This window comes from Cupressus sempervirens, chromosome 6 (genome assembly GCF_028749045.1).
Source record: "Cupressus sempervirens isolate cs-2001-9-10 chromosome 6, ASM2874904v1, whole genome shotgun sequence".
Classification (NCBI taxonomy): Eukaryota; Viridiplantae; Streptophyta; class Pinopsida; order Cupressales; family Cupressaceae; genus Cupressus; species Cupressus sempervirens.
Genome location: NC_143123.1, coordinates 689,555,562 through 689,582,228, shown reverse-complemented (window position 1 = coordinate 689,582,228; position 26,667 = coordinate 689,555,562). Strand labels below are relative to the sequence as shown.

At 32.4% G+C, this 26,667-nt stretch overlaps 1 pseudogene; it reads left to right on the top strand.

Annotated features, from left to right (window-relative positions):
* Positions 1 to 26,446, top strand: part of LOC149554074 (amine oxidase [copper-containing] gamma 1-like) — a 76,624-nt pseudogene extending 50,178 nt beyond the window's left edge.
* Positions 26,447 to 26,667: the final 221 nt, after the last annotated feature.

Genomic DNA, 26,667 nt, shown 5'->3' with positions numbered 1-26,667 from the left:
CTTTTCTTACTCCTCTTGAGTTTTTCGCATGATCATACTTATGACCAATTCCCTCTCTTGCATGCACATTTGACCTCTGATCTATAACTGCTTATAAAGAAGTTATGTTCTTGATTTCCTGCTCAAATCTCCCTCTCCATCTTTAGGGTTACAATGGATTAGGTAGGATACTATGTATCTATCCCATATCTTGTTTCTATCTAGAAACTTCATGATAAATTCATTAGCCTTTGCCAAAAACATTTTACATAGTGTTCTGTGCCACCAGCTCAGCATTCTTATCTTCTATCTAGTTTAAAAATTCTAAATAACTACCATGTCAGCTGAGATCTAGTGAATCTTTGAATTTTCAAAATAATGCAGCAACTCAGCATTATTGGTTTACTGATACTCGACACCTTCTGTGTTACTCAACTTCTTAATATTATTTACTAGTGCTCGGCACCTATATCTTGCTCAGCACCTATATCTTGCTCAACACCTAAAGATTGCTTGGCACTTGATCTTCACTTGGCACCTGAAGATCACTCTACACACACTAAAGTTGAACTTTCTCGACTTCAACTGAGAATCTGTTTGGCACTAACTAGAACTTAGTTAATCCTTACATATATGTCTTAGTGTGTCCATCCTCTATGTCTTAGAATATGTCATCAATACACTATTTCATCAATGGCTTATCTGATCCTTATACTTCTTTACAACATCATAACTTCAACCTTTCTCTAGGTACTCTAGTTAAATCTTATTGATTGCCACCTCCTTGTCAATCAAGAAATTGTCATTCCTAGAAGTAGCAAGTTTGACATCAATGATAAAACAATGATTGAAACATTATTTACCAATTCCATTTCTCTTTATTCATGATCTTTTCAATCATTTCCAATAGTTGCACACTTAATTTAAAATGATTTCTTATTATTTCACATACTAACACTCTTTTCTAGATAATATAGAAGCATCTAATAGTAGTCCAACATGCCCTCCCCATCTAGAATTTATGTGGGGAGTTTGTAGTTGATTTGGTTTGATGAAACCAAATTCAGATTCAGATGATCAAACTAGTGTTGCTCTTAAATATATTCATAGGATACCCATTTTATGAAAGCCAATTGCATGATTTAATTATTTATTTGATTTCCTTGAATTGTGACTAAATTATTAAGAAAGTAACCTTTTCTTAAATGTTTTACCAAACTGATATTCCATAGACAATACAACTAATTTTCCTTGTGTAATTCCTTACATTGATCTTTCAACAAATAAAATTCAATTATATGTTTCTGTAACTAAAACCATTTCATATGCAAATATTTTTAGGATTTTAAGCTCACAAATATAGAAGTTGCACGGTTATGTGATATTGATCTAAATAAGTTACTACCAAAAACTAAACTCTATTTAGTATTGGATCTAGATCACACATTTCTCAATTCTACTCATTTTGTTAAATTCCCCCATGAAGTGTTGATGTGGTTTGATGAAACCAAATTCAGATTCAGATGATCAAACTAGTTTTTCTCTTAAATATATTCATAGGGTACCCATTTTATGAAAGCCAATTGCATGATTTAATTATTTATTTGATTTCCTTGAATTGTGACTAAATTATTAAGAAAGTAACCTTTTCTTAAATGTTTTACCAAACTGATATTCCATAGACAATACAACTAATTTTCCTTGTGTAATTCCTTACATTGATCTTTTAGCAAATAAAATTCAATTATATGTTTCTGTAACTAAAACCATTTCATATGCAAATATTTTTAGGATTTTAAGCTCACAGATATAGAAGTTGCACGGTTATGTGATATTGATTTGAATAAGTTACTACGAAAAACTAAACTCTATTTAGTGTTGGATCTAAATCACACATTTTTCAATTCTACTCATTTTGTTAAAGTCCCCATGAAGAGGCAACATATGTCACATCAACTTACTTAAAGGGCACATCAAATGCTAAATCAAGTGTGCTAGTTAGTCCATTACCTAGATAATTTTTGAAATATCATTTTATTCTTTGAAATTATTTCTTCTACAATTGTGATGAATTCATCCTATTGTTGTTCTTTCTCTTGATTATTTAGTTGCGGTAGCATGGAGGGATAAGGAATTGTTGGTATACAAGATGTTCAGGTTGAGATTTTTTTAATTGTGCCTAATATTCTTATTAGGCTAATAATGATTCAACCAAGGTTCTAAATCTTGTCTTGCTAAAGCTTACATTTCCTAAACCTTTTTTTTTTTCATTTTGTTTTTTAATGAACCCTATTTACACCTTCGAATGATGTAGAATAAAATTCAAGATTTTGTTCATACAAAGAGTAAATATGATGTTAATATTATCTTTTCTTGATTATATTTTGTATTCTACCACATATAGATTGAATGTGTTCAACAAAATTAATTGAGCCAAAGGTTTAATAGATTTTATTCAACACATTCACATCTTGGTTGTTGTAATGGGTTTGGACTTGTTTAACAATGGAATTACAAGGATAAGAAATTTGGTTGCATTGGCATTCTTAGAGTTGAAGCATGTTGGATCAATTTTTTTGGTAGTCTTTTATTTTTTCCTCACAAAAATTTCTTCCCAAAAAATAGTCTCTTAGGTCATGGTAGGAATTGGCACAATTTAACGTATCCTCTGTATGTCCACTATACGTGGCTTTTTCATGCTCTTGACATTGGTATTATTATGGTGATTACATTCGTCATTACAACAAGTGACTCTATTTTTGAAATGTACACAAGCTAGTCTCAATTATTGCAAAGGCTATGAAAAGAAAAAAAAATTGGTTTGATGTGATTTTTTAATGGGGTTTGATGTTTATATTTAATGCAAAGGTCTATTTTCTTAACATAAATTGAAAAATCATTTGTATCTTTTTTTGAGAAGTTAGCACAAGAAACAATTCTTGCATGTGGCCAAAGTGCTCCAAATTATATTTTATTAGTCTATCACTACAATAATTTAGAGAAGTTTAATTGACATAAAATATAATTTTAAAATGCTTGAATAGAAGTATTTAAAATTGTTGAATTTTAATTGATAAAGATTTAGATTATTGTTTTTCATAATAACTAAAATTTGTGTTCTTTGAGAAGAGTATATCATGTTACAGTGACCATGGTCAGGGTAGATCTAATGTTGAGAAGACAACTTTGTCAATTTTTTGCATTATTCTTTAAAGGGTACTAGCTTAATGGAAGAGCACCTACTTTAGAAGTAAGACAATGATGATTCGATTCCATTGTGCCCTAATATGACTAAATTAATGATTGAATAGACTACCAAATAAACTACCATATATACTACCTGAAAAACTACCAAATATACTACCAAATCAACTACCAAATATACTACCATATATACTACCCAAAAAACTACAAAATATACTACCAAATAAACTACCATATAAACTACCAAGTAACAACAATAAATGACTAAATCAATGATTAAAATAGTTTAGTCATATATTTGGTTAGTAGATAAATGTCTAGCAATAAACTACTATTGGTCACGTGATCCAAATTAGTCACATATCTACAAATTTTAGTAGTTTATTTAGTAATATGTTGTTATTTTTGTACTAGTGATTTCTTAAAGAGAAATCTGAGGCATTTGATAAGTTTAAGATATTCAAGAATAAAGTTGATAATGAATCTATTATGAAGATTAAATGTTTAAGATAAGATAGAGAAGGAGAATTCACTTCAAATGAATTTAATATGTTTTATGAAGAAAATGGAATCAAAAGATAGTTATCAGCTCTAAGAACCCTTGAATAGAATGGCACTGTAGGGAGAAGGAATAGATTTGTAGAAAGAAGGAGAATTAAGGCAGGAACAAGGCTCGAAACCTTTAGTAGAGCCAAGAGTTGAGATAGAAACTCCTACTTCAAGAAAGAATATGATAAAGAATTACCCATCCAAACAGATTATCAGAAGCAAAGATAAAGGTTTGATGAAAAGAAGTACAGTCAATGAAAAACTATGTTTGATATCTCAAGTTGAAATGAAGCATGTAAAGATGATTATTGGAAACAAGCTATGAAAGAAAAACTAGATCATATATTAAAGAATGAGACATGGGAATTGGTCCTTGGACTAGCAAACAAGAATGTGATTGGAACTAAATGAGTATTTAGGAACAAGATGAAGTTGTAAGGAACAACAAAAGATTGGTATGTATAGGTTTCTCATAGCAAGAAGGAATAGATTATGAGGATACCTATGCTCCAGTGGCTAGGATAGAAGCAATTAGATTATTCTTAGCCTATGCAACATAGAAGAAATTCAAAGTATATTAGATGAATGTCAAGTTAGTATTTCTAAATCTACAAGTTTAAGAAGTGTACATAGAGTAGCCTAAAGGTTGTCCTTTGATAGATGATAAGGACATAGTATGAAAATTGAAGAAAGAGTTGCATGGCTTGAAGCAAGCATCGAGAACCTGGTATGCAAGGTTGGACAAGCATTTGACAATAAAGAAAAGGTATGGTAGATAGTAATATGTATTGGAAAGAAACTGATGATGGTTTGATAATTTTGGTAATATTTGTTGACAATATCATATTTGGAGAAAATGATGAAGAAAGAAAGAAGTTTGTAGAAGAAATTAAGAAATAACTTGAGATGAGTATGATAGGAGAAATGAAATATTTTCTCAAATTGCAGATTGTATAGAATAAAGAAGGAATCTTTATTTCTCAAACTAAGTACTTGAATGATTTTTTGAAAATTTTTGGTTTGGAAACATGCAAACCCATTGGAACACCTATGGTAACTAGACACAAGTTATCTACAAAGGGTGAGACACCTACTGTTGAGAAGAAGAAGTACAAATCTATGATCAAAGGATTGCAATATTTGACTCACAGAAGGCTAGATATAGCAAATACAATTGGAATTTTTGTAAGATTCCAAGTTAATCCCAAAGAAGCACATTATGTAGTAGTCTAAAATATATTTAGATAGCTAAAAGTAACATCCAAGTTTGGATTTTGGTATAATAGATCTAATGATTTACTCTAACTACTTATATTAATGCTAATTGGGTAGGTAGTATGGATGACAAAAAAAGTACTAGTGGTGGAGCCTTCTTTCTTGGAGGAAGATTGGTTTCTCGGCTATGAAATAAGTAGGATTGTGCATCACAAAGTACACTAGAAGTAGAATAATATATAGCAAAATTACAATTCAGTTTCTTGAATGAAGTAGATGTTGAAGGATATAAGGATAGAAATTAGTGAACTTGTTGTCATACATTGTGACAAAACAAGCACAATAAATATGTCTAAGAATCTAGTGTTGCATTTGAAGACTAAGTACATTTCTATTGTCACATGTTGAGAGAGAAAGTTAAAAAAGAAGAAATTAGATTGGAGTATGTGAGCATAAAGGAGCATATTGCAGATATATTCACTAAGCCTCTTCCCAAAGAGACTTTTGAGTATTTGTGATGTATGCTAGGGGTTATTCCCCTTCCTACATCAGAGTAGAGATGCAAGAGTCATTATTCCAATGTAACAGAGAACCATTATTTGTCTAGACTGAATGCTAATGCTTCCTATATGGGGGAGTATCTGAGATAGAAAAAGTCATCCAGGACTCTTGTTAAATGTTGTTTTGAATAGTTTCTTTGGACACTTGAGCTACTAAGAATTAGTTGTTGCAAAGTTTGATGTAGTGCAGTTGGTTTCTAAAACCTTTGACATTGATGTCAATGGGGGAGAAGTTTAGCATGAAAACCATCACGAGGAAAACATCATGAGAAGATAATGAGGAAGAACACGATTTTTGAAAGAAGTATAGCATGGAATGACATTTTGATAGAAAGCACATTGATGTATATCAATGGGGAGAATGATTGATGAAGATGATTTGAAAAGTAATATGAATAGTCTTTTTTTGGTATTATGGGAACTAGATCTTTTTCATCTATGTTGCCATTAATGCCAAAGGGGGAGATCATTGAGAGATTTTTGAAAGCATGAATGCTAATGATATTCTTATGGGGAAGTATTGTAGATATGTTACTATGATGATATGTTACATTCATGACTAAGTTTGTCATTGATGTTAACATACCAATTTTTTGTGGTATTTGACAGAAGAACAGTGGAAAGATCAAGTTGTTATAGATGACTAGTTGAATATTCTAACTATTTGATGATATGAGAGATACATCTAAGTATTTGGTTTATGTATTTAAAATTAGAAGAAGAAATGATAAGCTTGGAAGAATTTATCTAATTTTTGGTGATGTCTATTTTGAGATAGAGTTTATAAAGGCATGTTCTAGTAAACTTGTTATATCTCTAAATAGAGTTGTTATTATAATAATTGAGGTTGAGGATGTGAAGAAGACATGTTGGTGATAACATGGCTAAGTTTTCTTGTTATAATAATATGTGTACAAATTTTTTTTCAAGTTGCAAGGCAAAAGAATAATGTTATCACTAAGTGTAACATGTTCTTAATGTGGTCCAATAATGATTAATTGGGAAGGTCTAACAACTGCCTCAGGGAATTGTTTTGTGAACTCACTATAAAGGGAGGGAATTTTCCTTTATCAAGTATGACATGAAATGAAATAAAAAGGATATTATAAGAAGTAGAAAGAGAAAAATATGAAGTTGAGAAGAGCAGAGTGAAAGTGAAGGAAACTTCATTGCTGAGGTTTTGCTGAATGATCTTGTTGGCATTATGATACATTTTTGTCATTAGTTACAACACTTATTGGATTCTGAATGCTTACCAAGCTCTCACTGGACATTCCTTTGTAAGCCAAGCTTTACCTAGTTCTCAGTGTTTACTGAGTGATCGAGGTGAACAAAGAAGTCAGTGTTTACCTAGTGATCGAGGTGAACAAAGCAGCCAGTGTTTACCGAGTGTTCAAGGTAAAGAAAGGAATCAGTTTTGACCGAGTGAAGATGTACTTAGTATTGACTGAGAACTTTGTGATAATCAAGCTCCTGAGGTTATCAAGGAAATCAATTTTACCGAGCTCAGACGGTTATCAAGGAAACTATCTATCACCGAGTCACAAGGTTCTATCGAGTGTTTCCTTTGATCACCGAGCTATAGTTCAGATAGAAGTGTTCACCGAGTGACATCTCTTCTACTGAGTCTCCAATGGTTACCGAGTTCAGAACTACTCGAAGTGTTTAGTATGGACCGTGCCTTCACTTCTACCGAGTGCATGACGATGCTGAGTAACGCAGTGGACGCCGAGTATCAGAAGGACACCGAGTCAGTTCAGTGAACCCAAGTTTTTACCTTGGGCTGACTTTGTATAGAGATTTGCACTTGTTGTTTTGGCCGACCTTGCATGTATTGTTTATTTGGATGGTATATATATGCAATGTATTGTATCATTCAAATGTAATGGTAATGAATGAAAATGCGAAAGTGTGAAAGAAATACATGCATGCGAAAGTATGTGTGCTGAGTTGTAAAGGTATTCAGCAAGGTCAAGTTTTGGAGCAGAAAAGTTTTATCTATCACATCAAGGTGAATTAGAGCATAGCGGATCTTATCAGCAATCAGTTGTAATTAGATCCACTGTTTCATTCTAACAGGTGAATCAGTTTTTGTAAATCCTTTAACAAGGTAGACTTAACAGTCTTTTGTAAATCTCCTAACAGAGTGCATACTTTATTGTATGTTTGTAAATCCTCTAACAAGGTGGATCTAGCAATCCTTTGTGCTCCTAATAGGGCAGATCACTAGAAGTGGTCATTGTAAGCCTTTACCGGCCAACTTCATACTGTAGTAACGAAGCTTTGTGGGTTTCATCCCCACCCGAGTTTTACTTTCTATTTGGAAGGTTTCTGGGTCACCAAATCTGTGTGTTCAAGTGTTACAAATGATTTTGTTTCATGCTTACAGTAGGTTACTTGGATGAATGGTGAATATATCAGTATGCAGTTTTATTGTTTGAAATTTTAAAAGTTACTGATTCACCCCTCCCCTCTCAGTAACTTGTCATATCTTGAATATTTCCAACAGATCTAAGGTTTGATATTTGGATTTGAGTTTCATGACCTAGTATACAAGGTCTAATAGTGATTGGTTTTTTTGATAGAACAAAGGAAAGAGGAACATAATAGTAAATTACTTGTTTGAGAAATGATCTCTTCTTGTAGTTGAAATTGCATGTTTGGGCATTGGGCTCATCTTGCATACATTGTACTACAACTCATAATTGGGTTGGAATATCCTAACAAGGATTCAAAATTTTCTAATAGGGACTCATATGTACCAAATGTTTTAATAGACTCCTAATATGGTCCATCATCTAACAAGAAATATTTATATTAGTACATCATCTTGTTAGCATCATTCCCACCAAGTTTTTCCCTCTAATCAAGGGTTTCCCTAGTCAACGAATCTGGTGTAATTATTTATGTACATGTTTGTATGTTTTCTGTTTACTTTGGTTGAATGGTTAATTTTGTTTAAAGAATATAAATAGTTTAATTGTTGGATAACCAATTCACCTCGCTCTCCTTCCATAGTTATTTTGGTTGACTATTTTTTCTAACAGAATGAACTATATCTTTTCAAATATAATTTCTATGAAGAATTGGACACTAATGAGTGGATACAGATCATACTAACTAGAATTCGTAATGGAAAACTATGGATGGAAGATAATGTAGTAGATATTTCATCTGACATTATTAATGAGGTAACTAATCTTAACAAACAAGGAAGTGTAGCTATAGGTGAGAAACTTGTTAAGAAGAAGGTTAAAGCTACACAAAAGTAGTTTATAATGGAAAGGCCATGGTGATCAACACCATTAAACAAGATGATATAATATTCTTGAGTATAATTATTGCCTACTCTATATGTGCATGTTCTAAGATTGATGAATTTTCATCTAGATTCATCTATGTAGCCTAGAAGATATGTGTAGAGAAGGAATAAGTTAAAATTAGTGAAATTTCTAAGAATGCAACTTCTTGAAAACTTGGAGAAAATAGAGAGGACCAAGAATGGTGTGTTTAGATATCAGTCACTAATCAATCATATATTCTTTCATGTGCTTAAGAGATTCCCATATTTGTCATTCATAGAGATTATGAGTAGTGAGAGATGTACAATGGAGAAAATCACAAATGTATGTAGAAGACATCCAAATAATAAAATGTTGGATAGTGAGAATTTGGTAATGAAAACATTTCAAAATGAGATGAGACAAAACTTAGAATTGCACCTACAATTTTAGAAAGATCTAAAGATGGTATATGTGTTATGGTTGATATAAATTTTACTTATATTCAAGTATTAGAACCTTGAGAAACATTTCTTGATCCCTTATGTTATGAATTGAGTGATGAAATAGTAGTTGGATACATTGATTTACTATTGAAATCTAAGAAGGACCAAGTTGAGTATAGATTTGGGACTTATAAAGAAATTAACCAATCAACTCATTAGGCATCCTTAGAGAAAGAATCTAATGAGAAGATAGAGACTATAATAAAGAAAGCTTTAACAAAGGCTAGAATGATAGAAAGTGAGTCACAGGTAGTTAGGTAGACCATGAAACAAGGTATAATGTATGTGCAACCTTTGTTAGTGTCTATCATAGAGACATCTTTAGAATAGAGCATTTCTTATGCAGCAATGTCAAATGTACAACCAAGTGAACCAAAGAGGAAATCAAAAAGGTTAGTGGAAGCTATGACTACAAAGACAAAAATGTCAAGCAATAAGCCACTAGACTAGGAAAGAGACAAAAGAGATTGTTGGCAATTGTTGCATCTAGTGAAGAAGAAGAAGAAGCTAAATAGGCAAAGAAGGTAACTACTTATAAAAAATCAACAAGAAAATCATAGAAACACTGGAAGCTAAAGATAGAGAAGATTAATTAAGCTATTGCTAATGAAGGAAACTTTGGTCAGATGATTAATTTTATGACCTGTATAATAATATTGAGAAAGATCATATTGACATCTCTACTATGAGATATATAATATCTAACAATTTGAAACTCAAGGATATTAAACACATGGTAAACTAGAAGGTCTATGATAGACTTATTGAGGAGAAGACACCAACTCAAGAAGAGGATATAGAACTTCAAAAGTCTATGATAAGAACAATATATAAGATTGATGTTGAAGAAGAAGTCAAGAGATGAAAAATCTAGTGCCTTGAGAAACAAGGTGAGACCATTTCTTTTTATGGTCGATGAGAAGGAAAAAATAAGAAGTGAAATAGTGGTAGATATATGTTAGATGTTGAAAAAATCGAAGGCAACATCTTCACCAGCACCCAAAACCTTAAAAGTGTTAGTAATTGGCGACACAATGAAAACTAATTAGACCAATGTTACTATTGATGATACTAATCATTTTGAGAGTTTGGAACAATCTAAATATCTCACTAAGGATATTGAAGATCAATTGAAACAAATTGAAGAGGAAAAAATGTTATTAAAGGAAGAAAAGGGGAAAATAGAAGAGGCCAAGTAAAAATTGCTTAGAGCAAAAATGAAAAGAAGAGTTGTGGAAGAAAAGAAGAGGAATTTAGAATAAGATAAGAAGAACAAAATAGAGGAGGAAGAAAAGAGAGAAAATGAAAGAAAAGAGGAAGAGGAAGAAAGAAGAGTCAAAGAGGTAGTAGAAAAGAAGCAAACAAAATATGAATCTAAACCTTCTAGTTCATCTCCTTCACTTTCTCTTGCTAGCCTAAAAACTGATGATGATGATCAAAATGACTTGATCTCATCTTTGTCAAAACTTATTGAAAAGAATAGGATAGCGAAGAGCCTACAAAGAACCTTGATGGAGGTTACTGACATATTACATAGTACTCTGGCAGTCTAGTATATAGAGGCAAATCCTCAATAGAGGGCACAAGCAGTGCTAAAATATTTTGGTGAAGAATTTACTAATTTATTGAATGTTGCAAAATCAAAGGCACAAATTTCAAATTATGCTAATTTATTTAGCACCATTTGTCAAAATATCAAAAATGATTTGCTAAGTCTTGATACTTTTATTAAGGAATTTAAAAAATGTCAACAAGATGGAAAGGTATTATACATCAAGTGTACCCTATCTCATAAGTTGACCAAGGATCTTGATAGTCATATTAAAGGTAAGATGATTGAGCTAAAGACTCTATCAAGCTAGATGCAACAACCTTCTAGTAAAATTAATGATTTTGAAGGACAAGTGACCAGTATTCATAGTAATATTAGGAAACTAAAACTTCAGGAAAAACAAATTTTGAAGAGAGTATAAGATTTCAAAGAGTCTATTGCTTTGAAAATATTTCTGTTGAGAGACAGTTGGAGGAGTCTGTTTAAAAATTTGATCTTAATGCAATTGAGATTGCATCATATGCCCTATGTGAAATTTTCATGTTTCCTAAATCAATGAAGGATACATGGATAAGAGGTTTAACTAGTCTTAAGGAAAGTTTTGATGACTGCATGAAGATACTATTAGTTTAAGGTAGAAGAATATAGTCTTTGACAATAGTTTTTGATAGTTTTAGGCATTCTAACCTTTTTTATTTATGTCAAAGGGGTAGAAAATGAATAAGAAAAATGTAAATCAGGAAAAGAGGAGAAGATAAAATTGTAAGATATGAAATCATATTGTAAGGGGGAGTATATTTAAGATGGAAAAGTTGTAATAGATGATTAATGTAATGTTATTTTACTATTTTTGACAAGTTCTTGATACTTAGTAAATTTTCCCTATTTTGTTGCCATTAATGCCAAATGAGGAGATTGCTAACAATTGGCTAATGAAGATATGTAATTTTTGTCATTTATGGAAACACATGATGTACATGCTTACAGTAAACCTTGGAAATACATATACTTAGCTTTTAGTAGAAAATTGTCTAAGTATGAATTTGGTTTACAACAGTGTTTGTTTTGTATCTAGCTTGTTACTGATATCATATTATGACTAGAAAAGTTAGATGGAGATTGTATACATGTTTATGATGATATGTATAACCTCAAAAGTTAGTATAGACTATAGAGAAAATATATATTCATGTTTTTCTAGTGAAACAAGATAGTGAAATTAAAGGGAAGGAATTATTTTATTAACAAAATAATTGCTTGACCAATTAGGTTCAATGTCCTAGATGTTCCCTCTAAGTTGGAAAATTATATTGTGGCCTTAGCTAACCCAGTAGAAATTTGTGAAATGGCATGGTATTTATGCAAAAGACATCTTCCAATAAGAAGTGTAGATTTTTGTGATTGATATGTGAACTTTCTGAAAGTGATATATGTGAAGTTTTGTAAAGCTACTTTTGTGATCATAGATCGAGTTGAAGATAAGAGATCAGTCAAAAAAGATGTTATAGTACCTATAATCTAGAAGTCTAATTACTTGTTTGGGTAGTGAGCTCTTCTTGTAATTGGAAGTGCATATTTGGGTGGTGGGCTCATCTTGCATCTACTGTACTACAACTCCTAATAGGGTTGGAATCTCCTAATAGGGATTCAAAGTCTTCTAACAGGGACTCTCTATACTAAATTTTTTCAATGAATCCTAATAGGGTCAATCTTCTAACAAGGAAAATATATATCAATATATTATCTAGTGGGTATCATCCCCACTGAAGTTTTCCCTTGGCTAGGGTTTTCCTAGTTAACAAAATATGGTGTTATGAGTTATATTTGTGCACATTTACTATTACTATTTAGCATTACTTGTTTACTTTCTTATGTATGGTTCAAAGTAATTAATAATATCTAGTTGGCAACTAAGATTTGTAAATGATTGATTCTCTACCTCCCTCCCCCTCTCAATAATTCCTATTTCTAACAATATGGTATTGAAAAATGGGGAGCCAAGGAGCATGTTTCAAAGGAGTGAAAGTGGCCTATACCAAGGATAGGAAAATGGAAGGAAATATGGTGGGAAAGGATACATGAAAATGGATAGATGGTGTGAAGGCTATTGTATAGAGGAATTCGAAGCTCATGAATTATTTCCAAAGTATACTAGGCATGCCAAAATCTATGCATGAAAACCTAACCTATTGAGATCATGTGTAAACAATTAAAAATTGGTTGTAAATGTATATCAAAGATTTAAGAAAACTAAAATACAACTAATTCTACTTGAGTTTTAAAACTAATGCAACTAAAAGACAAGAGCCTTCATGCAACCTTGGAGTAGCTCAACAAGGGCACTCATAAGAGACCTTGTTGGTGTGCTGAATAATGAGTGATGCGGATGTGCTCTTCTCAAACACAACTATGATTGAATCCTATGATAATGAAAATATGAAAAAGAGATATGAACCTATGCTAGATGAGTGAGAAGTGATTCAAGAGGAGGTGATGGAAGAATCCATTCATAAAACATTCTAGGAAATGAAGATGAATGTGAGAGAAAGAAATTAAATTATCAATGCAAGAAATGAAATCTAAAATAACTACCAAAGAGTCAACAAAAATGCATGAAAATATATAAGAAGCTCTAAGCATAAACTAGCATCATAACAATGCAAGTGGAGGAGATGAAAAATGCTTGAGATAAGGGCTCTATTTATAGGCTTAAGAGAGACCTTGAGGAGGTAGCATAAATGTGGCATCCACATAGGTGCTACAAGGGAGACAAATGGGCTAAGGGGACAAGCCATGCAAAGGTCAACATAAGTCTTTTTGTGATTTAGATGGCTCAAGGTTTGCTCACACATGTGTGAGAAACCTTGGGGGACAAGGGCGTAAGAGGATTTTTGGAGGAATTAATGGAAGTAGGGGCAGCCACTTAGGGGCTAAAAGGTGTTTAGGAGGGTATTTTGGATAATTAAGTGAGATTAACTAGTGGGTAGACTTAGAAGGATGAGAGTGATGGGTGGTAGGCTAGGTTTTAGGTGGGATTAGGATTAAATAAAATATGATTTAATTTAATTATAGGATTATAGAATTTAATAAAGTGGAGGGAATTACATAAATTAGAATTTATTTAAAAGAGGATTTATGAAGCACTATGCATTAAATAAATTTAATACATTAGAGTGGATTTATTTAAATAAAATTTACATACTTTAGGGAAGTGAACCTATTTAATTAACTAATCTTAGTTAAATAAGTAAAAGAATATGAAAACTATAATTAATTAATAAATAATTAATTATAATGTTAAGGAAAATATTAAATCAATTAATATAGTGTTTTGGACAATTTAAAGTGTTTACAAATCTACATAGATCAAAGAGCCTAACAAAAAGGTTTATGGAGATTTATAAATAGATCTAGTGATGAATTTAGCAAAGTTTTGATGAATAAAAATAAAGTTTTTTTCACCTCGGGAATGACAGAAATACTTAGATCTAGCTGATATAGTCAAATATTTTAGAAATTTTGAGAATGAGATGAGTTCCTAAGGAAGGTATGGAAGATTCTAAAACTATAATTAAGTTTTCTATGCAAATGTAAGAAGACATAAAAAGGTATAAAAAATCACAAAGAATAAGTGATGAGAGGGAAATGATTGAATAAGAAATTGATGAAAAATCAAGGAGTAATCACAGATTTTATGCACTAGTACATTTGAGGTCATTTTTTGACCAAAATTTTTGACCATCAATTAATGAGTTTTTGATTGGTCAGATTGTAGAAGGAAAACTTTCAATTTTTAAAAATCTAAGCCCGTGTTGGTCAAAATTTTGACCAACACTGGCTTAACTTTAACATGCAAAATTGTTTTCAATTTCATTGACATTGAGTGCATGAAGTAGCTAGAGCTACAAAACCTTGGGTCGACCCATGCTAGTGCTACTTGCTTTCCTGCCACTGGCTTCTCATCTAGAACACTGGACTCCATCTCTCACATCCAGCTCTAAATCTAGCACTTAAACTAGTATTTACCTCATACATTTTTAATGTTTTCATATGTTTGGTTGATTATTTCATTTCTTCTAGTGGTTTGAGTTGTCTCATGCTTAGGCGCTTACACTAAATATGGCATGCTCTTCTTTCATGAGGTTTATTGAAAACCTAAAGCCTTCCATCGGTAATGCCATTGGTGTAATGTCATTAGACTGAATTATGTTGCACATTTTACTATCACAAAATGTCTTTTGCATCCCCTACTCTTGTCAATCTTGCACCATACTGCCCATTTATATAGAGGCCCAATTGAAGGAGACACTTCACATTTTGCTTTCAACACATGAACCCCGTAAAGATTGCTCCACAGATGTCCAATGCTTGCAGAATTGCATTGATCAGAACACCTTTTTTACAAGGCAAAAATGTCCTCCCATTTCCTCACTGACAAGCAATTTTCCTTTGGTGTGTATCCTAGTCATAGCTTGTTGAGTGTTCTACCTTGCCTAAATTTGGTCTTGTTTTTGGGTTTCTTCCTCTTGGATCTAAGACACCTTTGGGGCATATCTTTGAAGGGGTTTTTGAAAGGTTAGTGATTTTTGTGTCAGAAATGTGTAGAAGGAAGTTCCATTGGCCCAATAACAGGTTTCACATTAGAAGTACCCTTGTTAGTTTTGGTTTGACACCCTTTATTCAAAACTATACATTAGATCATTAGGTTCTAGGATCTTATTCTACCACTAACTCTTTTTCTCACAGTTGGTATTAAAGAAATGATTTTTTCATACCCAAGCCCTTGTTATAATGTTCATCAAGTGATTATCTTTTGGGGGAATATTTTCCTTTTTAATCCTACTCCAACATCAATTACCTGAGAACATATTATGGATTTCAATATCAAAGCTTCAAGTTTCCTTAATCCTTGATATGTAACTTGTGAATGAGTAATTAGAAACTCTGAGGCTTGGACACAAGTAATAATTCAATTTTGGTTTTACTGAGATTTTGTTGGCTTTGTATACTAATAAAATATTATCTTGTAGGAAAAGATAGAATCAAGAGCATAGCTTCCTCATCATCCACACTAGCAGAAACCTGACACAAGTATCATCAAACCCATGGGAAAGAAGAGAAAATTTGATCAAAGAGTTTGAAATGGTAGTGCTAACAATGAAATATATGAAGGATGATGTGTTCCAAGTGTTGAAGATAGAGAACTTGGTTTGGTTTCTAATGGACATAGACATCAAAGAATGCAACTTAAGAGGAAATCAAGGAAGATGTACACAAAGGAAATGTTTCTCAATAGGAATACTATACCAACCTTCTTAGTCTAGGATAGTTTAGAAATGATTCTTTCCTACATCCATTCACTGTTCAAAAATCAGCAACACCTTGGACAATAATTACTCACTAGCTACATGATTTTGTTCCCTACTAGACAATACTATCATTGTTGCCTTTGATTCTATCAACACAACCATAGTCTTCCAGACTCCTAGAAGAAAGTACATGACTTTGAACAATAAGGTCTTTACTCTTAGCGAGTATCAATCCATGGAGCATGAATGCAAGAGAAAAGTGAACACATAGTGGATAATCCTCCTCACCCACTATCTCTAGGAAAAAAGTCATATTACCCATCTAAGGGATCATCATTATTTTATGTCGCATATTTATGGAATTAAATGTGAAAGAATATTTGCCAAGGATGTATTATCTAATCTCAACATTATTGAATCTACTACCTTTTTTGACTAGGCACAAATGATCTTTGAAAATATTAGTTGACAACTAAAAGAGTTGTAGTAGACTCACAATTTTTATATGACATCTTAAGTAGTTTGGATGATAGATTTGTGTTGACAATATGAAGCGTTGGAGACTAAAGACCACATGGGAGCTCCATTTTGAAATATGTTTTGCAATATTTTGCAAGGCTAATGGTACATTCCTATACAACACAATAATATGCCTACAAGGGGACCCCATATTTTAATTGTCCAAGAAGGAGAAAACCTTTATCAAGCCGTGGGGGATGTGGTTCATAAAGAATTGGTGACACACCTATATCCATGTGTATGGGTTCTAATGACATCCCTATCTACTACCTCAACATTATAGTGATCAAATCATCATGCTCAAGTTCTACAAGTAAATCCTGGATGTACATAATGTATTTTCCATAGAAAGGTAAAAGTTGTGGGGTTCTCATTATCATGTAGAGGATAGAAGTGCACTTTGGCAACTGCTAAAGATACAAGTGCCAAATTGGAAATCCTTAAACTGAGAAAGTTCTACTTGTTGAGGCCCAATTTTGACACCAAGAGGTAAGTTAAACAAGACATTTACCACTAGCTATGGTGGTCACCTTCCTTTCCTTGAGGATTTATAAGCAGATTATCAAGATGACTTTGATGCATTCTTATGGAGGCATTGCCAAATTAGAACAGAAAACATGAAGTTTTTTAGGTTGAGGACTTTCTCAAAGAAATACATCAATGACACACTAATCTTGGATTCACACTTCAATAAAAAGAAAACGGGAAGTATTCTTCTAGAGCCTTTTGATTGGAACACCCCAAATGTTTATGACATTAAAGTGATCAACAAGCCAATGATTGATAATAGCTTATAATGCTCAACTAGTGGCAGCACCATTCAACATGTCAACAAATTTAAACTTTGGCAACTATTTCTGATTTTTTATTTCTCCTTATTTGAGAAAGTGGTGATCTGTACATATAGCAAGATATATAATCAACAACTTCAACACTAACTTGAAACAATGGTTTCCTTTGACTAAGAAACTTTTAGATTGCTTGATGGCTACCTCCTTTCAATAGCATCCTTAACAGAGTATCCATAGCTGTAAGAAATTTTAGACTAAGTGACATCCACCAATATCACCAAAACCATTAGCTCTGATACCATGCTGGAAAACAAGGCACAAAAGAGAAACTTTGTAAAAGAGCTCTAAGATTGCATTACTAATTCATCCAATATATAGAAATACATAATAAATGTGAAGTGTACTATTGGTCAAAGTTTGATGCAACATTCATGGTGGATGGTAAAGTGAATGGCTATGTAGTTGACTAAATTGGGTGTTGAGCGACTATTTACTGATCATTTTGTCAGTATTAGATGATTAATTTACATCGTCTAACATGGAGGATATGATAGTTGGGATGATGTTATTTCTAGTAATGGTTGGTTCAATCCAGCTCTTGCAGCAATGGAATTGAGCCAAATGGAATTGAAATTAGCTCATTTTTTTTTGTGTGCTTTTGGAATGTTTCAATTTTATGGTCAATCAATCTTTTGGAAACCCTATAAGCTATAGGTGATATAGCCCTTTCCTTCTAGAAAATGGCCAACAAGTCTAATAGAAGCTTATCATTGTCATTTAAGATTAAGGATATAATGATTTGTATACAAACTCTCACCTTGTCCGAACGATGCTTTTTAACTTTTTTCAAGAAGCATTAAAACATTTTAAGAATACCTTTTTCACTCTTGAGTTTCAACATAATGATAAAGGATCTAGTTTTTGCCATAGTTTCTAAAATCTTAGCCCTCTCACCAAAAGTTAGGGCTTCAGTATCATGTAACCCATAAGGGCACTGCACTTTCACTTGTAGAGCCTTAGTATGTCATCAATATAGGGGGCTACATGAGCTTTTATTCTTACAATCTCATTATAACAAGAAGCAACTCCAACTCTTACTTCACACTAGTGTTCCAAAAACTTGTACAGAACCTAAGAGACATCATTGAGGGCTGCAAAGCCTAATTTAGAAGCTTCCAGTCTGACTGGCCCACTTTGGACAAATATGAATCTAATTCCTCTAGCTTGGAGAGAACACCATTAGGAAATTTCAAATTCCAATTGGAGTCCCATTACATAGACTTAATTTCCTATTTCTTTTACCTTTTGCAAGTCTCCTAGTTGTTCACCATTGAATGTATCATTGAATGCTTTGAGTAAAAAATCACTTTTTTGATCTGCCATTGTCTTCATTTTTTTTGCTAAATTGAAAGATGCTACCCCTATTCTCATAAATTTTAACAAACCCTTTTCACTCCATCAACAACTAGGACATTTTCTTGAACAATTGGCAGTGCTTTTTTAAAGAAGACTTCACAATCAGCTAATACCTAATTTTAGTAAGAAGTATTGAAACATATGAAAAATCATTTTTTTTCACAATCAACTATGAAACCTTCCTTAGTATGTCAACATTATAGGGGAGCTATAGGAGTTTTTATTCTTATGATCTCATTGTAACAAGAAGCAATTGCAAGTCTTACTTCTTCACACACATGTTCCAAATACCTATACCAAACCAAAGCATGAATGTTACAAAAGCCTGTACCAAACCAAAGAAATCAATGAGGGCTACAAGGCTCAATTTAGAAGCTTGCAATCTGGCTGGTCCACTTTGGACAAATGTGAATCCAATTCCTCTGTGTTGTAGAGAAAACCATTGGGAAATTTTATGGACTCCATTTGTAGTACCCTTATATAGAGTAAGTTTTTCTATTTCTTTTTCATTTTGCAAGTCCCTTAACTGTTTAGCATTGAATGTACCATTGAATGCTTTAGAGAATAGTTCACTTTTTTGATTTTCCATTGTCCTCATTTTATTTTTTCCAAACTGAAAGATGCTACCCCTTTTCTGTTCAAAATTCTAACAAACTTTTGTCGACACATTAACAACCAGACCATTTCTGTGAACAATATATTTGTTGTGCTCACAATAAATTAATTATTGGCAATTAGGAAAGATTATGGCTTCTTGCATCCTAATCATATATCATTGGTGGTATCATTATGGTCTCATGACACTTGGGCCTCGGTAAAAGCAATGAATCTTTTTGAATTCAATGATTAAATTGGACATTTAGATTGTGATTGCATAAATCAGATTTAAAGGTGGGTTTTCTATTACAAATTTCATCTTGCAGGTGTCTTTGTTAATGTATTCAGAATTGTAGGTGATTTAGTGAAGCCATACAGTTAGAGTTGTAGACAGTCTCATAGTTTGTATTTTAATTTATGTTTATTTAAGGCTGTTATTGTTGATTAGTTTTACATTAGATTATAAATGATTTTTATTTTCCCTTGTGCTTGTCACATTGATGTAATTTTAGTTATGCTTTGCTATCATCATTCAGGTGGTTTGGTTTGAGGAAAAAACTTCATTCTTTTCAAAGTTTTGATGTTTGAAGAATTTTTGAATTGCATTGTATGTGAAAGTGCCTTTGTTGATTTATATCAGTTTAATATATCAAGATGCCACTTCTATTTGCATCATCAAATGTATAGATTCATTTATTTCTTTAAATGTCATCATATAAACATCTCTAGATGGCTTTGAACTAACATTTTCAATTAGCATGCACTCCAATGCTTTCTGAACAATTGGTTTGTGTTCATTATTGAGGGATTTTGACTTTTCCATATGGGCTTGCCAAGGCTTTTTCCATTGAACCCCATGAGAGAGTAGTCAATCCCCACTAGGTTTGATGCCCCTAGGTCCCTGATTTGAAATTGTAGAAAAACAAATAATTTATGGAAAAACCATGTCAACCAATCATATGCAATATGATGGACCCACAATATTTTTAACACTTGATTTTATGGTTATCCCAAGTGAATAATTTGTTTCTCCAAGAAATTTAGTTTTTCTAAAGGAAGAATTCACCATGATAATAAATGCACTTACCTACTATTTTCCAAGATTTGCAAGAATTTTGAACAAATTTGTATTGAAATATGCAAATATTCATCAAAAAATAATTTTAAAAAATAAATAAAAATAAAATATTCACCAAGAAAATTAATGCAATTTGCAAAGATTTGCAAGCTTTTATAAAAGAAAGTTGGGGGCCTCTTTTTGAAGTTGTCACAAATCTCTAGTTAGTTTGATAATTTACATTTGGAGAGTTCGAATCTCCAAAGTTCATACATGAACTTAAAAATTGTCACCAAAAAGATCATATACATACTTCTTCATGCTCAATATAGCCCATTTGCCTCACATCGTAAAGTATAAAAGCAACTGCATGTGAAATCCTAGAGAAAATTGTCTTGTCAATTTTATAAACATAAGTTTCTTTTTCATTTTTGAAATGGTGCAACATATGAAAGTATGGAGTAAGGGATGAATGACATAGAAAAGGATACATCTTTCTATACTTACAGTTAATCTTGACCTCTTGGGATGCACTTGGATGGAAAATGCCGAGACCATGAACAAATTCTCCAAATTCAATGACTCTATTGTGATTTTTATCAAATAGATTAAAGATCTATCAGTAATGCCATAAACATTCCTCAAATGAGCACTAGCCATGAAGCAATTGAAGCAGAAACCATAATGGTTATAGTATAATTTTTTCAAATAAAATAATATTGTTAGCTGACCACAACCACATATGCACAGAATAATACATGGGATAAATAATAGCCATATTCTAGTATTTAACACATCATCTATTCTTAGTTAAACTCAGATCTCATAGAGCTGAATTGATAAACAAAACACACCATGAATTTCCTCAAACTATTATGACTGTCAAATCATTTCAGAGGTGCAATGGACATATGCAATTAGTCATTACTATCTAATATCAGACTGTAGATATAGACAGCCTATGCTCAAATAGAGCTGCACTAAGGAGCACCATAATAACTTAAGAATAGACGTCAAGCCTTAGATGCCACAATTATTGAGAGAAGGGATTGGTTAACAAAAGAAAAGAGAATTTCCAATGTAAAAATATTGAATGGGGTCATATCTATGCATCACACTTTATTGTTCTAAATCAGTGGACAAAAAGCATCCACCTAAATTTTTCAAAACTGGTAGATATTGAAGAGTCCCAACTATATAAATCTAAAATGATCTCTAGTGTTATTCCTTAAGTTCATAAGAAAGTGCTTGATCATGTCCAAATCAACAAACAATAAAGGGTAATTGTAATGATCTTTTCTAGAATTGACAAAATATTTTAGATTTTTTGCCTAGAGGAATTTCAACAAACAGTTGATGTGCAACCCAAATATCAATTACTATTGCCACTGTAACCTTACTGTGCTGACTACTAATAGAATTTCAAGAAATAATTGAATCTCAATGTTAAGGAAAATAACTGAACACCACTATAATATTCTCCTCCTGAATAAATCAGATATTGAGTACTTTGACTGGTGGAAATTTTATCAAATAGTTGTCTTGCAAACAAACATCTTAAGCAAAGCCACTAAGCTCATGCCACTGCAACACTTTCCTTATACTTCATTACAAAAATGGTTTCATTATCAAGCATTTTAACAAATAGATGATATGCACCTGACTGCTATAAGTTAAAGGCAATATTGTAGTACAAATTTAACTGGAGTTTCACAACATAGAATCGCTGCTCAACAATGGATTTCAGTTATATTGAAACTCACTTAACTATTGCAAATGAATACAATGATTGCAATACAAAAAAGCTAAGGAATATTATCAAACATTACATATATACTAGCCAAGGAATGACTACACTTTACGAGATTGAAAATACATACGTGCCTATTGTATGCTTCTTTAACTATGTTCATGGACATTTAATTTTGATCACTAAGTTTTCTATCATGTCTCACTATTTTTTCAAAAGTACCTTAATTGCGCCTTCTAAAATCTCCCAAAACATGGAGCGGATGTCATTGTATGTTGGGCACTCCATGATAAATGCCACTCTATCTCTACCGCTCCTATGTTGCAAAATATTGTCTCCTTTCATTCTTCCCTAGGTACCTACCCGTTTCACTCCTCAAATGATGATAACTTGTCCTGTTGCATTATGGACACTTTAGCTCTCCATTCAGTATTTGCTCCTTAATATATGCTTTCTATTTGTAATCTTCAAGGGTTTGAATTATTTGATATAATTGTATTTTTTGTGCCCTTTTTTTTTGACCATATGAGACTTCTGAATTTTCCTTCACGAACTTCTTTATTCTATCATTGTTATTGGGATTTTTTTTGCACATCAACTTTCCATTTTTTTTTCTTTTGGCATTTTTCTTCATCCAAAATCTCTTCCTTCTTTCATGTCTCTCCTCTATGAAATGTAGGCCAACAATTATTTTCACGAATTCATTTTTCTTAACATCATAAACCTCTTTTGGGAGGTGATGATGGATAGGGGTACAAGAGGAGGGCTCAAGATATATGTAACTCTCCCTTATAAATATACAACTATAGCCTACCCAGATTTTAATATAACTAGATGGATTTGTGGGTTCAATTAGGTAATTAGATGTTGCATAATCTATTGGCCTACCTAGATTTGATTGTTTTGTCAAGGTCATCACCACCAATATGTAGAAGCATTGAATCTTCAGGTTGTTGTATGACTGTTCATGGGGAATACCAATTGATGCTGCTATCTACAGTCAATGAATTAAAGTTATAATTTAGACTATCAAAGCATCACTGTCCCATACCCTTTTGGCTAGACTATCATACCACTAGAATGACCCCTTTTTTTTGTTTATGTTATACCTTATAGCAATGGGTTGTTCTAAATTGTTGATGTTTTTAAGTGTTCAAACCTGTAATGAATTTTAATGATGTAGTTTGTGTTATTTGCAATGAGTGAATTTAATTGTGATTAAATTAGTAATATATTTAAATTGGGAGATGTTCGACATGTTTTTTGATGTCTATGTGTAACTGATAGTGCAATTTGTGATCTATTTTGCTGTTATTGTTAATGTTGACTTCCAGTGGAAGTGTTTGATTTTAATTCATAAAAGTTCATAAAAGTATAATCATAGATGTCTAGTTGATGTAGGAAATGATTCAGGTTCAATGTTTATAACAATTTGGGAAACTCTTTTTTGGATTGTTTTAAAAAATTGTATCCTATTGTTCTAATAATATGCAATACTTGTAGGAATGTCATCCATGGCAGTGATGTAGTGGAAAGTGCAAAGAAAGAAATTGCCCTATGGTTTCCAGAGGGTGTGTCTAACTAGCAGAGCAGTCTGCATCCTTGGGTTTATGAGTCTTGAGATTTGTGATCCATTTTAATGTTTATATTTGAGAAGTTTTTAGGATGTTACTAAGGTACTTATTTCATCTCATATCTTAAGAGTAAAATGCTCTTAGTATTTTTGCTGGAGTCTACTTATTCTATTATGGTAATTATGAAGTACATGGTTCTAAATTTTTCATTTAGGGACTTATCTATTGATACTTGAAGTTGTATGTTCACAAGTATATCATCAATTATAATACATGGTTTTAGAAAAAATAGATTAATGAATGGTGGTCTAGCATATGGTGTTGGTGTTTATCTTGCTCCTGAAGATTGCTCCTACCTAAGATATGAAAGATTATGTTTAAAGATGATGTCTTGGTGGGGATTTTTTTAAATGTTTGAATTCCAAAATATTCTTTCCTTTAATACGCATATTCTTTATTTAAGAAGGAATGTTTGACTTAATATTATTGCTTGTTCTTTATAGTGTTCCATTTTTAGACCTGGACATTAATGAGGAACAATATGTTGTGTTGTGTTGAGTTATTTTGGGGAATGTTGAGGAAGTTCCTCTTGGTTCTCTTTAGTTTCATCTGAGTTGTAATAAGTTTGATTCCTACATTAATGATATCGCCATTCCAAAGAATTAGATTATTTGGAGCACTCACATGAATACACACATTCTTCCAGAATATGTTGTCATTTTTAAGCCTCCTCACTAGTCTCAAGGGGAGTAAAAGCTCCATATTCCTCATTTTCAAGAGGTTCCTTCTCATTTTGAAAGTTAAATACAAAGGAGAAATTCCTTTGATTCTTGTTGCTATTTTTGATCTAGTGAAACTAGTTCAATGCCTCAAAATCAATGAAATTTCCTTGTTCTCATCTCCTCACTCTCTTTGTGTTGTTTAATTATTTTTACCTTCACATATGAATGAGTTGATTGCTATTCTAGATATGTATGTTGTCTATAAACTATTTGCAGGAAATTCCTATGGTTTTCTCTTTCTCTTGGTATTTGTAGATTCTTTACATAATTGGTGTTATCCATGAACATTTCTTGAAATTCTACTTGGACATGGATATTGATGGTAGAAACAACTCCTTTGTTCAGGTGAAGATGGCAAAGCATAGGGTGAAGGATGGATCAACTCTAAGGAAATGTTTTTGGACAACAGAGATACATATTGCCAAAATAGAAAAGGATGCTCAAATTAAGCTGAACCTCTATCATCCATCCAAGTTTCATATGATCAATCCATTGAGGAAGACAAAGATAGGAAATCCAGTAGGATACAAAATTGTCCCTGGGGGCATAGCCACAAGCTTGCTTGATTACAATGATCCTCCTCAACTTTGAGGTTCCTTCACTAACAACCAGGTTTGTACTAGACTTTGAATTTCATTTTTCTTTTAAATGTTGGTGAAATTTTATAGTAATCAGTGATGCTAGCATGGCACCCTTCCCTTACATGAAAGTTTTTTGACCTAATATATGAATCAATGAGGTCACAAACAAGGGACCTCATCCCCAATTATCAATACCGATGCTCAAACTTGTGAGCACATTAGAGCATTGAAGGTGACCAGTGATGTTGGCATGACACTCTTCCAATACATGAAACATGAAATGCTTTTGACCTAGATATATAAATTAGTGAGGCCACAAACAATGAACCTCATTCCCAATTATCAATATTGATGCTCAAACCTACTAGCACATTAGATTGTTAAAGGTACAAAACTACGATCACAATGAGCCAATAGGAGTTTGAGCCTTTATGGTCACAACAATATCACCATCATAAAACCAAAACACTATGGGATGAACCCAATCAAACTTTGAATTTCATCTCTTATATTTGTTTTTGAAATTAATGTTGGTATATGTGGCCAAAACCAAATTGTGCACTGTAGTTGTCCATGCCTATTTTTGTCCATTATTTCTATTGAAGTTTATTTAGAATCAAAACTAAACATTAAGTTTGAATCTACCTTGCTTGATGGCACTAAAAACTTTTTCATGTATTAGATATGGATAACTCCATACAACTATAGTGAGGAGTGGGCTGGTGGGCTGTATTCTTATCAAAGCCAAGGTGATGATACTTTGGCTGCATGGTCTGACAGGTAAGTTTGAATACCATGGAATTCATACATTCACAGTGAGTTTTTGATGGACACAAATAGATTAATGTATTTCTATAGATTGAATTGCATTGAATTAGTTTTTATAAGTTGGACTTACTCAAATCTCAAATCTAAGAATCATTTTCCCCAAATTTCTATTAAGTTTTAATAACCAAACTTATCAGACTCAATTTATAAAAGGGACCCAATCTTTATATGAAGCTCTTTATGATTTTTTGTTTCAGGGACCACCCAATTGAGAAAAAGGACATTGTACTCTGGTACACAATGGGCTTCCATCATCTTCCTTGCTAAGAGGACTACCCAATCATGCCAATAGTCTCTTCTACTTTTGAACGGAAGCCAACAAACTTCTTTGAAAGAAATCCTATTATGAGGATTGCACCCATGTATGACAAGGACTTTCCAACATGTTCAATGTGAGCTCCATGAACATTTTAACCTTTTCATCATGCACTAAAAGAATTATAGTAGCCAAATTTAAGGTCATGTCTGTTAAATCCACAACTTTATCGTATGATTAAAAATGACCATTTTTATATTGTGGATAAAAATGCTATACATATGGTCAAAGGTACTATTTTAATGACAAATTCCATGACATAAGCACTTAAATGGACCTTCCAATATGTGTAATGTCAGCC